The sequence below is a fragment of the Tetranychus urticae genome, chromosome 2, assembly GCF_039701765.1.
Source record: "Tetranychus urticae isolate SD_2017Ah chromosome 2, NJAU_TeUrti_SD_1.0, whole genome shotgun sequence".
In the NCBI taxonomy this organism is placed as follows: domain Eukaryota; kingdom Metazoa; phylum Arthropoda; class Arachnida; order Trombidiformes; family Tetranychidae; genus Tetranychus; species Tetranychus urticae.
This window is the reverse complement of record NC_142959.1, coordinates 12,417,874-12,434,410: the sequence shown is the minus strand read 5'-3', so window position 1 is coordinate 12,434,410 and position 16,537 is coordinate 12,417,874. Positions and strand designations below refer to the sequence as shown.

Here is a 16,537-nt window from a genome sequence, read left to right as displayed (position 1 = left end):
TGGATAATGTCTGAGGTTGAATTGAAATTTGGTGAAAGGCCTTTGAGTCTGAAAAAGGGTCAACTCAGCAATCTATTGGGAAGATGAATGAGGGAAGATTAAAGTTGAAACAATGAGATGTAAGATGATCACTTGAATAATGTTGATACTGAGTAAGGAATTTTGCTTTCGACAAGATTAAGATTCTGGTTCAATTTGGGTTAATCTTTGTAGAGCATTGATCTTGCCTTTTTTCCCCTGACAGATTTTCATCAACTCGCACAATTAGGAATAAAAGGGTGATTATGATGAGAATAATAATTCTTATGGGTTTATTTGGTTCTATTTTAATGTAGATTTATGCCAATGTTGGGATTTAATTCAGATGAACGATTCAACTTTATCGATCAATGAAATTTTCGTCTCTTCTCATCTTCCATCGTTGTCGCCCTTTTTTTCATCATTTCATCTTGATGATCATATTTATGAAAAATAGACACCATCATGATATTATTATGATAACGATAAAAAAGTAAAATCATCATTTTCATCTTGACTGAAATTCATCTTCCAATTACTTAGTCTCATTTTCATCCTTTATAACCAGGTTAAGTGTCGATTGACTTGATAATCAATCCAATGAAACAAGACAAGGGTACAGAATGAGATTCTGCAAGTATGATGATAATGATGATGATTATGGTGGTGAAGGATAAAAATGAAAGCAATTGAGTTAAGGAATCTTGATTACATGATTGATTGAATGTTGTTCAGATATAATCTGAAATAGATTGTGTTTTATTAACAAGAGCAATTCGATCTCGATCAAGGTAAAGATGAAAGTAATAATTATAATGATAATAGCGATGATGGAGATAATGATATTGATTAAGGAAAGCACAAGCATTAAACCACAAAGAAAGATGAAATCATAAGGTTATCTGGAATGGTCAAGAGGAAAACGTTATTAGATTAATTGGTTTTAACATTGAAATTACAATATTATTTTAAAACAATACTTACGCATAAAATATACAATTGAAAAATAGATATTAAATAGTTCCGTTGTTCATACCTATTTGGAAGACCAGAAAAACTTGTTGAAGGTCCTGATGGGTTGAAAAATGGGTTAATACAAAGATTTGATTCCCTCTGAGAAATCCTTTTCCATCACAGATAAATTATTTGGAGAAAGGAGAGAGCTTGAACGAGTTAATTAACACACATAAAGAGAGAAAGATGATATATTAATCTGATTAAAGTTAAACAATAATCAAATGAAAATTATTCTGGTTAATACAAAAGAAGGTACAAAACAGTGGAAAAAGATGAATCCCAATCCATTAAGACCAGACAAAAAAAACGAATAAAAATACTTAATCTTGGTTGCTAGTTTTTTTCTCGCTGTTGTATTATTGATGGGAATATGAAAGATGTGAGTTAATAATTGATTAAGATGGCAACAAAATTATAAAGTAATTGAATAATGTTCAACAATAAATCAATAAAAAAATTGTTAAAATTATGTTAACTCGATTGGTAAATAATGGATGAATAAACAAAATGTGATTTCACCCCCAATCAAGGGAAACGTGAATTATTTGGCGCTTATTTTAAAATAATTTCAATTTTCGCAATTTTTTTCTTCTGATCAATTCTGTGACCTGAATATTAAATATCAGAATACAGAATAGTGATTATTCCGTGTAATACCTTGAATAACGGTCAATATGGTGATCAGAAATTGAAAATTCATGTAATATCATATGTTTATTATTATGATTGACTATAACAATTTGAGTTGTTGACCTGACCGTTTGCATGTTTATTGTTGTCTTGTTAACCATAATTGGTATTAAAACCATCTCACGGTATAATAAGCGAGTAAATTGTAAATTATCATGGAAATTTGGTGGTAAATTTACGATAATTTAAATTATATTAGATATTAAAATTGGCCCTGAGAAAACGTGAAACGCCTTGATAAAAGATTGACTTCAATTGTATGTTTGTCTGACTGTATGGAAATCAGGACAATTTATTGATTATATGCAGCCTTATTATAAGATATGATTGATTGAATTGTAATGGTTTACAAGTCAAATGGCTGTGATTATGATTAAACAATTAACACTCACACAGATATGGATTAACATAACCATTAACATACACTTTTGGTTTGAATCACTGTTGATGTTTCACTTGGTTTTTTTTGTTTCCATGTTTTCATCATCTTTTTCAATGTTCATTATTATAACTCGTTTTTCATTCATTTGTACATTAATTATAAATCATTAATCATTGGGCCTGATAAGTTGAATACAGGACAAAATCATCATTTTAATCATCATTATTTCCTTCTCATTTAACATTAATTCTTACATATTAACATTGCTTTTCCTATCATTTGTTTTTATTGTTAATACACTCTCTTTTGGCTCTTTTGTATTATAAAATGTTTAGGCCTTTTCACTTTACATCTCCATGTTCATTAAATTGTTATTGTTATTATCAATATTAAATTGAAATTTATATGTTAATTTCTCATCAATTTGCTCTTCTCTTTCTCTACATATTTTTAAAACATAATATGATTTAGTTTGCCTTCAACAAATTAATGCTCAGCTGAATTGTAACGATAATTCATGATGAAGATCATTATATCACCATTATAATCTAATATTGTGAAGATAAGCAGGAATGGTGAGACAAATTGAAATACATATTTGTATTGCAGGAACAAATTTAATGTAATAACAATTGTAAATCAAAGAGAAACTGGCCGTTTTTTGATAATATCAATTGTAAAATCTACATTTTAAATGATGTAAAAGTAACACAAATTAATGATGTCACCGTATATCATAATAAAAAGATGATCCTTGTTGGTTAATGATTATAACATTATAGACTGTATAATCATTTTGTTGAATATAATCACTGTAAAGATAACATTGAAGACATAAAATGAAAATTAGGCCACTGTGTAGATTGGGTTAACTTATTGACCAAATGAGAACCCAAAACCCAAATGGATTGCTAAAAAAACATGTTGACTTTTATACACATTTGTACACACTTGTAATACGAGAGAGACACAACAAAAGGTAAAACACGCAAAGTAATCACAGTAAATTGTAGTGTACAAATCAATCAAATAACAATCAGCGAATGTAAACCCATGATAATAGAAGGCATAATTTGCGTGTAAACATCAACATTGAAATGTTATTAACACACAATTTGAAGTAATAACAAAAATAAAATCAAAAAATAGATTTCATTATAAGCATGAAAATGCATCTTTTTGCTTAGTAATGGTCATTGCGTTATGATAAATTTTATGCAGCGCGTAAATCAAATCAATGTCACCAAGGTAACTTCACCTTAATCGACTTGTTAATCATTTACAGTTTTATTAACATCTTGTTCATTGATTAAACATTAAACATTGCTGGTAAAATAATTTGAATCACCTGAAAAGTCTGTCAAGCTGAAATTACCATTTTTCATTTCATTGTTTCCCAAATTAATGGCTGATTTTTGTAGCAATCTTTTCATAATCAGCTTACAATGGTTGCAATTTAATGACGATACTGAAGTAATGAAGGATTAGTGATTCAATTTGGTATCAAAATTGAATTGAAAATGGTAATGTTACCTTGTTTTTAGGTAAAACCAAAGCCAAAATGAAAATACCGTCCAGATTATTGAAGCTTCCCAATTTAATCAAATCCATTCATTGGTTCGTTAATTTCAGCTTGATTTTTTGACTTTTTTTCATCATTATATCTATTTATCTTTGAATAAATGTAACTAAATTAAGCTGGACAAATTAGATTTGTTTATGGTTCCATGAATTCACCAAGAAACTTGAAAAAAAAGAGTAAAGATGAAATAACTAACAACAATGAAGGAAGGAAAAGCAGGAAAAAAGTTAATATGATTTAAAATTTACTCCTAATTTTACCATCTTTTTTGTGTCTCTATTGATTTAAAACTCATTTTGTTCATCATCAGGCTCATTCATATCATGAACATAATCATATCTCTCATGTTGACTGTATATGTCAACAAACTTGCCAATTTAATGAGAGTTACTTCAAGTGGATCTGCACAAGCTGCATCAAAAGTACTGATTCAAAAGGATAGTCACAATTTATCCAATCAGTATTTTACCTTTTAATCATGCAAATGTATTTCCACTTGTCTACCTTTTTGATTACTCTTTGATTCAATAAATATAATTTAGTTGGCATCGTAAATTCACATTTTGTTATCATGTTTAAAATTTGTGTTTACCTTTGAAAGAAACATGACAGAAGAAGGAGAAAAAAAACAATTTCATTAAAATTGTCAAACAGCAAAAAAAAATACATTTCCATTTGGTTGATATTTCATAATTTATCAGCATTCAGGTAAAGTAAACATTCACTAATCATATTCATCTCTGTTCAATATAAATTTGGTTCAGGGGTTGAGTTTATTCATCATCTAAACCATCTTCATTGTATTATTGTGATAAAACCTTTTCATAGCAAATCTCTTTTATTTTGATTTGTAATGACTTGTTTTCAGACAATTTTGTCTACCCTTAAGCTGATTGAAGATGGCAAGATGAAAAATAAAAATACATGATAATGATGATGATTAGGATGAAGGGTAAAAAGTATTAAGAAGCTTAGGCCAAGTCATTATCATCAGGCTATTTTTTTCACCGTTAATTTATCAACTCAAAGGGAAGGTTGAAATGGTAACATCGGCTGATTCCTTGCTTCATCTTCCTGGCTCTTCATTATCCTTTCCCATCTTCACAGTCATCAAAAATCATTGTAAATTGTATTATTATGAAGGATAAATATGGTTTAGTAGTGCCTTGGGAAAAATATGATGATCAGTATGATTAGTTTAATGATGAAGCTGCAAATTTGGGTGAGCTTGCAATCAATTTGGTCGCAAATTTTTCCACCATTTTGGTACCAATAATTCACATTTCAGCTTATAACCAAATTAGATTGTTGATGGTTTGACATCGTCTTGAGAATCTCTAAGGTCATCATTAAAATTGAAAATTGCTCTTTGCTCTTGATGTTGCTGGACGATTTATGGAACCATTGACCAAATGGATTACAGCTTTAGCCATTGATATTTGAATCAGAATCGTCGGTATATTTGATTTTAAACGATCGAGTTAATCTTTAACTTTGAATTTTTCCAAGTCTCTTTGTGTTTTTTTTTCAAATGCCAAGTGAAGATACAAGATGAATTGTGTTGGGCTTTTATCAATTTTCTTGATCAAAATTGTCTTCCTTTTCGAGAAATAAATGTTTACCAAACAAAATTGAACAATAACAAGAATCAACGAACATCTTATTATTAATAATAGCAACAATAATAAGGACCAATCCAAAAATCGATGTACCATTTTCATCTTTGCCTGGCTTTCTTGCGACCCAAAATGGATAACAAAATAAGGAATATTTGTGAGCTTTTCTTTCCTTCTTCCTCCTTTGTCTTTTTCCCTTGAGATTTGATGAGAATTTCTTGCCTCCAAATCCGATTCAGTTAACCATGAAAACGATTGGTTTAACCATTTAAATGTTCATCATCAAATTCCCTCCATTTCTATTGAGAATAACACTTTAGACAGCAAAAACAAGAAGATAGATTATGTTGACTGGAATACTCTGAATAAGAAGAAAGCAAAGACCTTTTTTCTTAATTCTTTAGCAAAGTCATCTCACCATTGTTTTTATCATCTTATCTTCGTCATAACATTCACTAAAAAAAGAGGAAAAAATAACAAATTAATTTCAATTCAAGCATCATGTACGTTGAGCTTTTTTTTCAATGAATATTCATTGTAAATTTAACCATACCTTTGTTTATTTTCATCCAAGCCAATTTATCATTTGATTCAAAAGTGTTCCAGCAACAGCAATAGAAAAAAAACAAAACATTTCATTGTTTTCAATTTTCCAATCCTCAAAAGATTTTACACTATAATGGTGTTGATGATGTTATTATCATTGTTTTTCATCCAGAACTATGTTTTTTTTGTTTCATCAAAACAAAAATAGGATAATTTTTCAAGATTCTTGCTCTCGATGCAGCTATTATCAAAGGCATTGTAACGGTGAAGCTGATTTAGCTCAAAAGTAAACTCTGGGGTTTTTGGGTAACAACTTTTAAATAAAAATAAAGTAAGTTTGGGTTGTAATAACAATTAGCATTATTATTAATCAACTGATATCAAAAATAGTCAGTCAATAAAACAGATGAAAACAATTATAAACGGCTTAACTCACTAATCCTCCGGCTTTCAGCAATAGCAGCTCTGGCTCGGCTTAATAAACCATGTGTTCGGTAATACACAATAGCTGGACGTTCAGCGGTATTTTGTTTTTGATTAATTTGTTCACAATTTAAGTTAACTGATTTCTTTAGTGGTTTTTCATGACGATGACAAATATTATTCCACGAAAATTTGCTGACATTTTTTAGCTTTAATAAGTGACTCCCTAATGAGCCTAAATGATGTACCATGCTGAAACCAAACCAAATACCGAGAATGGAACCAATGCTGACTACATAAGTCTCCAAGGTAAAAACTGGAGATTTTACCAATTTTATATCAGGATTCGTTGGAGCCATGATTAAGAAAACGCTATGATTTTCATGCAAAAAAACGAATCGCTCATGGCCTATGATATATGGTATGTAAATATAGCTGTTGCACTCTGGTTGTTTCACCAACTTTCCACATTCTTTTCGTATTTCGTTGAGTTTGTCTTTATATTTATATTTATATCTCAATCTATTAGAAAAATTGGCTTCGATTTCTTGTGGATTCTCAATTATTGTCTGGTACATAACAAAACTTGGATCCAGTTGAATTGTTTGGTTATTCAAGCATTGCTCATACTTGTGCATTAGTGATCGGGTACCTTCAACATCATGATGGTAATCCTTACATTTAGTTGCATATGGTGGCTCAAGTAGATTGTCAATTATCTTGACGAAACTGAGTAAGAATAAACTCGGTTTTTCTTTTGGTTTGATGACTAAATAAGATTCTAAAGGTCCACGCGGTAAATCTAACGGCGAGTGCATGTAAACAAAAACGTGATCCCATGACTCGAAGAATTCATTATACAAATCAAACTGGTACATCGCTCCAGGATTTGGCGAGTGTAACAATCTATTTCTATGGAATCGTATGTAAACCGAATTGGTAGCATTACGACAAGCAACATGATAGCAAACATGAGGATCTTTAAGATAAGTCCTAGTTGTACAAAATATGTCGTGATTTCGTTGCAAACCGTTGAAATTTCCTGTTTTATTGTAAAATAGGATATTGTCGAAAATTGCTTCAGCTTTGTTTACTATTTTGTAAAATTTAGCAACAGTAAAATGTTGCTCGACAAATCCTTCGAAATCGTCTGCTCCCATCTCGGCAAAACATTCACGAATATGTTTTGATCTGTTTTCATTTTCATCGTCTATGATCATACAGTTATCTGGCAACAAATCTGGATGGTGAATTGCCCAAGCCGTCCAGTTGACTGCATCTAAAAACTGTACACACAACGTCATATCAGGAACGGTAAACCACTCGGGAAAATCAATATCAAGTAATGTGATAACATTAAATTCAAGATAATGCACTGTTGTAAAGTATAATTGATATGAACAAACAATTATGCAGAGAATTGTGAATAGTTTTTTCAATAACATTTTTGCACTGAATAATAAGATTTTCTGTTTGTCAACATGAAAGACTTCAAGTTGAGACCTTTTTGAAATCGATAAAAATTTTACAAAACTCAATTCGGTTTTTGAAACAAAAATTTACTGTTAAAAGCCGTTTCACGCCAAATATGTATTCAAAATCTGATCAATAATACGAACATGCAAACAAAAAATCGTTAAAAATTCTGACGGAAATGTTGGCTATATATTTAATGATTTCCCTCAATAAGGTTTATGAAATGTTTTCAACTCGATTGGTGATCAAGTAATTAAAGGTATCGCATTAAGTTTTAATTGGTAGCCATATTTATACATGTATCATGAATGTATTAGGGGTATCAAAAAGTTCTGTCGTTTTTTTTACCAGCAACTTTTACTCCAATTTTAAATAAGTTCTGATTATTATATTGTTTCAATAATTTCAGGGATATAAGAACATCTATTAAATAGTATTCAGGCCATTTTTTGATGCGATCGGAGTTAATTAACTATGATTAATTAGCTAATCAATAAGCACCAATTTAAGTAGAAATTTTTGGGTGTTAGAATTTATTGAAATTTTTTATGAAAAAATTGAAATTAAAATAAAAAATTAACATCAATCGAAAGCTTAAGTTCTATATAATTGCGTGAATAAAGTTCGATACTTCTAATCATTACCATTATTAAATGATTCAAATTAATATCTCAAAAAAACTCATTTTTTGACTATTTTCTATGAGGATTTACAATAGGGTTTTCATCAAAATTGAAAAAAAAGTTCAAAAAAGTCTTTCTATGGAAATTCAATGTTAAACTTTTTTCCACTTATGATAGAACAATTTGATAATGGTAATGATTAGAAGTATTGAACTTTAATCACTCAATTATATGGACCTTGAGCTTTCGATTGATGTTAATTTTTTATTTAATTTCAATTTTTTCATAAAAAATATCAATAAATTCTAACACCCTAAAATTTCTACTTAAATTGGTGCTTATTGATTAGCTAATTAAGCATACTTAATTAACTCCGATCGCATCAAAAAATGGCCTGAATACAATTTAATAGATGTTCTTGTATCCCTGAAATTATTGAAACAATATAATAATCAGAACTTATTTAAAATTAAAGCTAAATCATTAGCAAAAAAACGACAGAACTTTTTGATACCCCTAATAAATGGTGATTCCTGTTGGTTTATTTCGATGACATCTTTTACCTTATTTAAAGTACACCTTCGACCTTTAAGATGAGTTGGAATTAAGTCAACAATCAGAGTTGTTAAGATTTTTAATGTTAATTGTAATCGACCTCCGACTTTAAAGGCATCCTTTAATTGGTACCCATGATTTGTTTCACGATAAACCCGCTTTTATGTTACAAAATCAATGACATTGTCTTTTAGAGCGATTTTTCAAACTCAAATTTGGAAAGATTTCATCTTAAAAACATGAAAACCTTAAAATTCAAAGGTTCAAAATCGTGTACATTTTTTCAGTTCGAACATCAGTTTGTTTATTTTCATTCTAGATAAAAAAAACTATGACTTGTGTTCAGCATTCATTTGTATTGATATATGAATATCTGCTTTTTTATAAAGGTTTTTTTGTTGCTTATCAATAAAGGTTGTCGAATGTATCACAATCAAGATCTTTGTTGACATTATGTTGCCCTGTGATCTGATAGTATTAGATTTAGCATTTAAAGTAGATCACCTTAAGGCTATTTAACCATTTAAAAAGGAGAGTAAAAAAGAAGAATAATATATGAAGAAGAAGATTTATTCTTCGCCTTTTCGCTTAGATCATCGACATTATTCGAATTTGGCCTTTTTTTCTAGCCTACAGCAATTACGGAACTTGTCTACTTCACAGATATATAGAAATATACTTTGTTCATCTTGTTTACTGTTGATACAAAATTCAAGCTCATTCCTTGATCTCGCTCAGAATTAACTCTTAAAATGCAGCTTTGGTTTCATGAAAGTTTTTCATCTCGATTTAACTTTTCACTTTTGGTCGACCAAAGATGGTTAAACAAGCGAAGTAGATATTTATTGTGAAACTGGATGAGGCTCAGTTGTCCAATTGATGTTATGATCAGTCAAAAATCAGGTAAAAACAGCATCAATTGAATATATTTATGTTTTATTTATTTTCAATACAAAAAGTAGTGCTACAATAAGGCCTTAAGGTTATTATTTTTTTCGCTGCCCATTATATCTCGTGATCTAAATTTGTCTTGTCTTGAAATGTCCACAAAACTGTTCAATAATTGTTTGAAATTATACTGTAATATTACGGGAAATCTTCTAAAGACAAGATAAAGGCAGAAATGTGAGTTTCAATTTTTATAACAGCAATCATTCAGATTGTGTATAAACAGAAAGATGTAAAAACAAAATTTGCAAGTGAATCTCAGTTGATCGATGTTTATTAATCATTACATAATGTCTGTAACATATCTCGATCTTATAGACTGTGAACAGCGCTACTCACTAATCCTACGGCTTTCAGCAATAGCAGCTCTGGCTCGGCTTAATAAACCATGTGTTTGGTAATACATAATTGTTGGACGTTCATAAGTATTTTGTTTTTGATTCATTTGTTCACAATTTGAGTAAACTGATTTCTTTAGTGGTTTTTCATCACGATGACAAATATTATTCCACGAAAATTTGCTGATATTTTTTAGCTTTAGCAAGTGACTCCCTAATGAACCTAAATGATGAACCATGCTGAAACCAAACCAAATACCGAGAATGGAACCAATGCTGACAACATAAGTCTCCAAAATAAAGACTGGTGACTTTTTCAATCTTATATCAGGATTCGTTGGAGCAAAAATTACGAAAGCGCTGGAGTGGTTTTCATAAAAATGGTTTTCGTCAGCAATAAGAAATCGCTCATGGCCTATAACATAAGGTGTGTAACATAAGCTTTTGCACTCTGGTTGTCTTACCAATTTTTCACATTCAGTTCTTATCTCGTTGAGTTTGTCTTTATATTTATATCTTAATCTATTAGAAAAATTGGCTCCAATTTCTTGTGGATTCTCAATCATCGTCTGGTACATTACAAAACTTGGATCCAATTTAAGTGTATGGTTATTCAAGCATTGCTCATACTTGTGTATTAGTGATCTGGTACCTTCATCATCATGATGATAATCCTTACATTTAGTTGCATATGGTGGCTTAAGTAGATTGTCTATTACCCTGATATAACTGATCAAAAATAAACTTGGGGTTTCTCTCGGTTTGACGACTGCGTAAGATTGTAAAGGTCCACGCGGTAAATATCTCGGCGAGTGGATGTAAACAAAGACGTGATCCCATGACTTGAAGATTTCATCACATAAATCTACATGGTACATTGCACCAGGATTTGGTGCGTGTATCAAGCTACTTTTATTGAATCGTATGAAGTTCAATGAATTGGTACCATTACGACAGGCAACATGATAACAAACATGAGGTTCTTTAAGATAAGTCCTAGTTGTACAAAATATCTCGTGATTTCGTTGTAAACCGTTGAAATTTCCTGTTTTATTGTAAATTATGATATCCTCGAATAGTGATTCTGCTTTGATTACTAGTTTGTAAAACCTAGCAACAGTAAAATGTTTCTCGACAAATCCTTCGAAATCGGCTGCTCCCATATCGGTGAAACATTCACGAATATGTTTTGGCTTGTTTTCCTGCACATCGTCTATGATCGAACAATTGTCTGGCAACAAATTTGGATGATGAATTGCCCAAGCAGTCCAGTTGACGGCATCTATAAACTGTATACACATTGTTACATCTGGAGCGGTAAACCTATCGGGAAAATCAATATCGAGCAATGTGATAACATTGTATTCAAGATAATCCATTGTTGTGAAGTATAATTGATATGAACATGCAATTATACAGAAAATTGTGAATAGCTTTTTCAATAAAAACATTTTTCATCAAATAGTATGCTGTTTGCTGATTTGCTGTTTGTCATGATATAACTATTCAAATGTCAATTTGAAACTTTATTGAGATTGACAAAAATTAACTAATAATATAATAGATATAATAACTATAAAAGATAACTCAATCTCGTTCTTTGAAAAAATTTGCATATAAAACCAATTTCACGGCAACTACACATTTAAAGATCGATAAGTTGAACATGCAAACAAATAAATTTTGACGCATTTATATATATATTATATCTCGTGATCTAAATTTGTCTTGTCTTGAAATGTCCACAAAGCTGTTCAATAATTGTTTGGAATTATTCTGTAATATTACGGGAAATCTTCTAAAGACAAAATAAAGGCAGAAATGTGAGTTTCAATTTTTATAACAGCAATCATTCAGATTGTGTATAAACAGAAAGATGTAAAGCAAAATTTGAGAGTAAATCTCAGTTGATCGATGTTTATTAATCATTACATAATGTCTGTAACATATCTCGATCTTATAGACTGCGAACAGCGCGACTCACTAATCTTACGGCTTTCAGCAATAGAAGCTCTGGTTCGGCTTAATAAACCATGTGTTTGGTAATACATAATTGTTGGAAGATCGACAGTCTTTTGTTTTTGATTCATTTGTTCACAATTTAAGTAAACTGATTTCTTTGGTGGTTTTTCATGACGGAGACAAATATCCCACACCAGTTTACTGATATTTTTTAGCTTTAATAAGTGATTCCCCAACGAACCTAAATGATGTACCATACTGAAACCAAACCAAATACCGAGAATGGAACCAATGTTGACTACATAAGTCTCCAAAAGAAAAACTGGTGATTTTGACAACTTTATATCAGGAGTGGTTGGGGCGAAAATCAAGAAAGAGCTATGGTGGTTTTCAGGAACATTAAGCCATCGCTCATGGCCTATGACATATGGTATGTAATATAGGCTTTTGCACTCTGGTTGTCTTACCAACTTTCCACATTCAGTTCGTATCTCGTTGAGTTTGTCTTTATATTTATATCTCAATCTATTAGAAAAATTGGCTTCAACTTCTTGTGGATTCTCAATTATTGTCTGGTACATAACAAAACTTGGATCCAATTTAAGTGTTTGATTATTCAAGCATTGCTCATACTTGTGCATTAATGTTCGAGTACCTCCAACATTATCATGATAATCCTTACAGTTAGTTTCATATGGTGGTTCAAGTAAATTGTCTATTATCTTGATAAAACTGATTAAGAATAAACTTTGTTTCTCTTTTGGTTTGATGACTGTATAAGTTTGAAAAGGTCCTCGAGCTAAATCTAACGGTGAGTGTATGTAAACAAAAACGTGGTCGGATATCTTGAAGATTTCATTATGTAAGTCGAAATTAAATATTGCACCAGGATTAGGGTGTACCAATCTATTTCTATGGAATCTTATGAAATCCGTTTTATTGGTACCATTACGACAGGCAACATGATAACAAACATGAGGATCTTTAAGATAAGTCCTAGTTGTACAAAAAATCTCGTGATTTGGTTGGCGACTGTTAAAAAATCCTGTTTTATTGTAAAATGTGATATCTTCGAATAGTGATTCTGCTTTGATGACTATTTCAAAAAATGTAGCAACAGTAAAATGTTGCTCCACAAATCCTTCGAAATCGTCTGCTCCCATCTCAGCCAAACAGGCACGAATATGTTTTGACCTGTTTCCCTTGTCGTCGTCTATGATTGTACAGTTGTCAGGTAACAAATCTGGATGGTGAATTGCCCAAGCCGTCCAGTTGACGGCATCTAAAAACTGCACACACAATGTTATATCAGGAACGGTAAACCAATCGGGAAAATCAATATCAAGTAATGTGATAACTTTAAATTCAAGATAATCCATTGTTGTAAAGTACAACTGATATGAACATACAATTATGCAGATAATTGTGAATAGCTTTTTCAATAAAAACATTTTGCACTAGATATTAGTAAGATTTTCTGTTCGTCCAAATTAAACTGTTCAGATGTCGAATTGAGACTTTATTGAGGTTGATAAACATTTCATTATGAAAAGTTTGCATACAAAAGTTGTTTCACGTCAAATACATATTCAAAATCTGATCAATAAGTTGAACATGCAAACAAAAAATTGTTAAATATTGAGACAATTTTTGTGAAAATTTTGTCTATATATTTGGTGATTCACCTAAATACGGTTTATTAGATATTTCAATTATTCATCGACTGATGATATTAATTAAGTTTTAATTGTTAACCATAAATGTATTATGAATATTAGTGCATGGTACATTATTGTATTGATGGTAACCATTAGGAAAGTAACATAAAGAAGAAAATATACGAAGAAGATTCATTCTTCGCCTTTTCCGCTCAGATTATTACATTACATTATTTGAATTTGACCTTTTTTCTGGCCTCTAGAAATTATTAGTTACCAGTTGATGAAAGTTTTTCCAGTGATTTGACTTTGCACTTACAGTAGACCAAAACTAACTTCAACAACCGAAATAGATATTCCTTGTGATGATAATCATTGAGATTATCCAATTGATGTAATGATCACTCAAAGGTAGGAAAATAAAGTATGAAATGTTGGATTTATTTTCATCACCAGGGCTAGTGAAACAAAGAGGCGTTAAGATTATTATTATTCTAGATCCTCTAGTTTGAGATAATCCTATTGCTATCCCCGATAGCAGTTCTGGCTCGTGAATGATGTGTTCGGTAATATATAATAGTTGGAAGATCGACAGTCTTTTGTTTTTGATTCATTTGTTCACCATTTAAGTTAACTGATTTCCTTAGTGGTTTTTCATGACGATGATAAATACTATACCACACAAGTCTGGTGATATTTTTTAGCTTTAATAAGTGACTCCCCAATGAACCTAAATGATGTACCATGCTGAAACCAAACCAAATACCAAGAATGGAACCAATGCTGACAACATAAGTCTCCAAAATAAAGACTGGTGACTTTTTCAATTTTATATCAGGATTCTCTGGAGCAAAAATTAAAAAAGCGCTTTGATGGTTTTCAAGAAAATACAAGTATCGCTCATGGCCTATCACATATGGTATGTAATGTAAGCTTTTGCACTCTGGTTGTCTCACCAATCTTTCACATTCAGTTCGAATCTCGTTGAGTTTATCTTTATGTTTGTATCTTAATCTATAAGAAAAATTGGCTTCAACTTTTTGTGGATTCTCAATCATCGTCCGGTACATTACAAAACTTGGATCCAATTTAAGTGTTTGGTTATTTAAGCATTTCTCATATTTGTGCATTAATGATCGAGTACCGTCAACATTATGATGATAATTCTTACAGTTAGTTGCATATGGTGGTTCAAGTAGATTGTCTATTACCCTGATATAACTTATTAAAAATAAACTCGGTTTCTCTTTCGGTTTGACCACTGTATAAGATTGTAAAGGTCCACGAGGTAAATCCAACGGCGAGTGGATGTAAAACATTACGTCATCCCATGACTTGAAGATTTCATCATATAAATCTACATGGTACATTGCACCAGGATTTGGCGAATGTATTAATCTACTTCTATTGAATCGTATATAATCCGAATAATTGGTACCATAACGACAAGCAACATGATAGCAAACATGAGGATCTCTATGATAAGTCCTAGTTGTACAAAATATCTCGTGATTTCGTTGTAAACCGTTGAAATTTCCTGTTTTATTGTAAATTATGATATCCTTGAATAGTGAATCAGCTTTGATTACTAGTTTGTAAAACTTAGCAACAGTAAAATGTTGTTCGACAAATCCTTCGAAATCGTCTGCTCCCATATCGGTGAAACATTGACGAATATGTTCTGATCTGTTTTCCTTCACATCGTCTATGATTGTACAGTTATCAGGTAATAAATCTGGATGGTGAATTGCCCAAGCCGTCCAATTGACTGCATCTAAAAACTGCACACAAAATGTTATATCAGGAGCGGTAAGCCAATCGGGAAAATCAATATCAAGTAATGTGATAACATTAAATTCAAGATAATCCATTGTTGTAAAGTATAACTGATATGAACACACAATTATACAGAGAAGTGTGAATAGTCTTTTCAATAAAAACATTCTGCACTAAATATTAGTAAGAATTTCTGTCATGATATAACTATTCAGATGTCAATTTGAAACTTTATTGAGATTGACAAAATTTAACTAATATTAGATATAATAACTATAAAATATAACTCAATTCGTTCTTTGAAAAATTTTTGCATATCAAAGCCGTTTCACGTCAAATAAGTATTTAAATTTGATCAATAATTTGAACATGCAAACAAAAAATTTGACGTATTAATACATTTATTGATTAATCTAAATAAGGTTCATTAGATATTTTCACACCGATTGGTGATGTTAATTAAGTTTTAATTGTTACCATATTTGCTGTATAATGAATATGAATGTTAACTGGTTTATTCCGATGATACTCTCTTGTGATCTTATGCAGAGTACATTTTTAGACATTTTTAGACATTTAAGACGAGTTGGAATTAAATTAGAGTGGAAGAAGAGTAAGAGATTGATATAAAGTTCAAGATCATTCCTTGATCTTCGCCAGAATAAGCGCAACTTAATCAAGCTTTGGTTTCGCGAAAGTTTTTCCTCTCGATTTGACTTTGCACTTTTGGCTAACCAGTAATAATTTAAACAACCGAAATAGATATTTCTTGTGAAATTCGATGAGAATCAGTTGATATGATAACCAGCCAATAAAACATGTAAAACAGTATCTTTATATCAAATTTATTTTATTTAATTTCACTCGCAAGTTTACAACCCCAATCAACATATTTTTTTTGTTGAGCCAAAAGAATTAATTTTGGAG

General features: G+C 30.7%; 2 long non-coding RNA genes across 2 annotated transcripts; one reads left to right on the top strand and one right to left on the bottom strand.

Annotated features, from left to right (window-relative positions):
* Positions 1-288: 288 nt before the first annotated feature.
* On the bottom strand, positions 289-6,342 carry LOC107370654 (uncharacterized). The gene is made up of 3 exons (XR_001570685.3): positions 5,859-6,342; positions 1,003-5,760; positions 289-920 (listed from the first exon to the last, which is right to left on the bottom strand). It is a non-coding gene; the product is annotated as an uncharacterized LOC107370654 (long non-coding RNA).
* On the top strand, positions 6,331-7,812 carry LOC149093907 (uncharacterized). The gene is made up of 2 exons (XR_016198877.1): positions 6,331-6,695; positions 6,804-7,812. It is a non-coding gene; the product is annotated as an uncharacterized LOC149093907 (long non-coding RNA).
* The last annotated feature ends 8,725 nt before the right edge of the window (positions 7,813-16,537 follow it).